General features: G+C 34.0%; 2 pseudogenes; one reads left to right on the top strand and one right to left on the bottom strand.

Annotated features, from left to right (window-relative positions):
- Positions 1-568: 568 nt before the first annotated feature.
- Positions 569-1,681, bottom strand: LOC149398025 (glutathione S-transferase T2-like; annotated as a pseudogene).
- Positions 1,682-2,196: 515 nt separating this feature from the next.
- Positions 2,197-3,080, top strand: LOC149398024 (uncharacterized; annotated as a pseudogene).
- Positions 3,081-3,380: the final 300 nt, after the last annotated feature.

Raw genomic sequence — 3,380 nt, 5'->3', positions numbered from 1 at the left:
AGGAAAAATCGTACAAAATAGTCATATGAAATTTATTGATTATCAAAATAGTCAAAGTTCAATTTTTCAGCAAAGTAGCCAAATTTACGTTTTCAAATTTTTTTTTACAGTTAAGATTAAAATTTTTGACGATTATTGTAAGCAATTTATTACTTAAAAAAAAAAGTAATCCTGGTGTCAATTTTTTTTTAAAAATCAGATTATAGTACATTTTGACTATTTTACTAAATTAAAATAAACTTTGACTATTTTGCAAATTCATGAGTTTAAATTAATTATTAAACTACTTCAGCCTAAAAAATAATAAATTCATGAGTTTAACAACCTCTTTTTTATTTAGAGCAACTCCAAGCGCACGCTATATCACCAAGTTTGGTGTCATTTGTTGCTCCAATCGTATTGTAAAGAACACCAAAACTCATAATTTGACTACAAAAACACATTAAAATAAAATTCAATAAAACTTAAAAATTTAAACATAGGTTACAAAGTCCAACTTAAACACACAACATAAACTAAAAACAATAACATAATTTCAAAATATATAGTAAATACATAAAAACATAATTTAAAAGCCTGGAAAATTATTTCCGGTTCCACCCAATAAATTATAATATTGAGTAAAATATATCTTCATTTTGATCTCCTTGAACTTGTTCTCCATTAGCTTGATCTTCTTGATCTTGATCTTCCCGAGCTTGATCTCGCTGATAATTAGATGCTCGATACTGAGATCCATAATATTCAGAACCTCCTCCTTGTTCTTCATCTTGGGTTGTCTGTGCTCTTTTTTGCATAATTTTTTCTTTTTTTTTTCAAGAAATACACGCATATTTGGATCGGATACAGTATCCAAATTCATAAATAAAATTTTATTCTCTTCCTTCATTTGAGCTAGCTCAATCTTTTTCTTTCAAAGTTCATTTTTTTTCTTTGAAGCTCAATTCTATCAAAACTAGTACCTTTAATAGATCGAACAAGATTATTGTTTTTCTCTATCATTTTTTTAAATTCTTCTCCCTCTTTTTGTTGTCTCTTTGATTTTTTTACACCCATTGGCCTTCCAGATAAATTGCAAGTGCCTTCTTGATCGTTCATGTTAAGATCAAAAGAATTCATACCGGGGGTTGCCGGTGACTCGGTAGAAAATGATGACGATGAAGGAAAATTAGGACCCGGTGACTCGGTGTTTGAGCTGCTATTAGCGAACTTCTCGATTCCTTTTAGGATGGGCCAGCCATGATCGAATTTGAAGCCTTTCTTGTAATCTTTATCCTCTACCAATAACATCTTCGCTTGAGTTAACTATTACATATTGATAGAGAATAATGTTAAAAAAGTTAGTAAGTATAAAAAAAAATGTGAGTTCATATTATCCACAAAATATATACTTACAATGTCTTGTTCCGAAGCACCGCTGAGATTCTTATTTTCAATCTGGTTAACACATCCCCTTAGTTTGGAAACAGCTTTAAGAATGGTTGCCATTCTACTTTCTAAAGATCTTCGTGGTCTAACTTTGTGGATTCCATTTGAGTGGTAATCTGCTTCAATTCTTGCCCAAAATTGATCTTTTTTTTTGGGAACTCCCTATTATTGGGTTTTGAGAAATATCAAGATAGATATGACACAAGTGCATATCTTCTTGAACAGTATATGTAGGACCGCGACTTGAAGTCATGTTTTGAGAAAAGAATTGAAGGATGAGTTTGTGAGAAAATGAGTTGAAGAATGAGTTTGTGAGGAAATGAGTTCATGAATGTCTTATTTATATAATGAGTTGATGAACAAAATGGAACGGCTAGATTTGAGATCTAGAAATTCGATGGTGTAGATTTGTTTCTTGGTTTCTGATAATGGTAAGAGACAAGACGTGACAACACATGCAACGGCTAGATTTTAGATCTAGAAATTCGATGGTGTAGATTTATATGTTGGTTTCTGATAATGGTAAGAGACAAGACGTGACAACACAATGCAACGGCTAGATTTTAGATCTAGAAATTCGATGGTGTAGATTTATTTGTTGGTTTATGATAATGGTAAGAGACAAGACGTGACAACACAATGCAACGGCTAGATTTTAGATCTAAAAATTCGATGGTCTGGATCTATTTTTTCCTCTATAAATGATGAGTTCCATACTTGAAAATTTTCATCATTTCTTCACCGTATACTTCTTATCCTCATAAAAAGATGAATTCTCAATATGGTAGTTCATCTTATATATATCATATTATATACCATCTTCTTCTTCATCATCTTCTGCTTCAGATAATGAATTTTATGAAGATCTAGAAAACAAAGTCATATCTCAAATTACTGAAAACAACAATTTTATGCTAAATCGTATGCTAAATACCCAAGGTTCTCGTTGCGGATCTGTTCCTAGTCATGTAGTTATTAACCGTGATCGGGAACAAGCCGCTCACAATCTCTTCAACGACTATTTCGCAGAGAATCCTCGATTCCCAGAGACGATGTTCTGACGAAGATTTCGAATGAGCAGAGCTTTATTTCTTCATATTCACGATGTTGTGCAAAGGCATGACAATTACTTTGTCCAACGAAGAGATGGAGTCGGTAAACTCGGGTTGTCTAGTTTACAAAAACTAACAGCCGCATTTCGAATGCTAGCGTATGGATCACCAACAGATTCCACCGATGAGTATATCAAAATAGGCGAGTCTACAACTTTGGTGTGCTTGAAGCGAGTTTGCCGTGCCATGGTCGAGGTGTTTAGAGGCCATTATCTTCGAGCACCTGATGCTAATGACGTTGCAAGGCTACTCCGCATTAACGAGCGTCGAGGATTTCCAGGTATGTTGGGTAGTTTAGATTGTATGCATTGGAAGTGGAAAAACTGCCCAACAGCTTGGGGAGGTCAATATGCTGGACGTAGTGGATCTCTTACTATTATTCTAGAAGCAGTAGCTGACTATGATCTTTGGATATAGCATGCATATTTTGGTCTACCGGGATCTAATAATGATATTAATGTGCTAGAGGCATCCCATCTTTTCGCTAATCTTGCTGAGGGTAATGCTCAACCAGCCAATTATGTCATTAATGGAAAATAATTTAATATGTGTTATTATCTAGTTGATGGTATATACCCAAAATAGTCGACTCTTGTTCAAACTATTCACGATCCACGTGGCAAAAAAAAAGAACTTATTTGCAATGAAACGAGAAGCATGTCGAAAGGATGTGGAGCGTGCATTTGGAGTATTGAAGTCAAGATTTGTAATTGTGGCCAGACCATCCCGCTTATGGAGTAAGAAAGTGCTACATGATATCATGACATCGTGTATTATTATGCATAATATGATAATAAAAGATGAACGCGATGCTTGTCCAACCATTGAAGAACGAGCCGA

The sequence above is a fragment of the Urtica dioica genome, chromosome 5 (genome assembly GCF_054948205.1).
Source record: "Urtica dioica subsp. dioica isolate 48M chromosome 5, U.dioica_male_clone48M_v1_H2, whole genome shotgun sequence".
Classification (NCBI taxonomy): domain Eukaryota; kingdom Viridiplantae; phylum Streptophyta; class Magnoliopsida; order Rosales; family Urticaceae; genus Urtica; species Urtica dioica.
The sequence above is the reverse complement of the archived record's forward strand: the minus strand, read 5'-3'. Positions and strand labels throughout refer to the sequence as shown.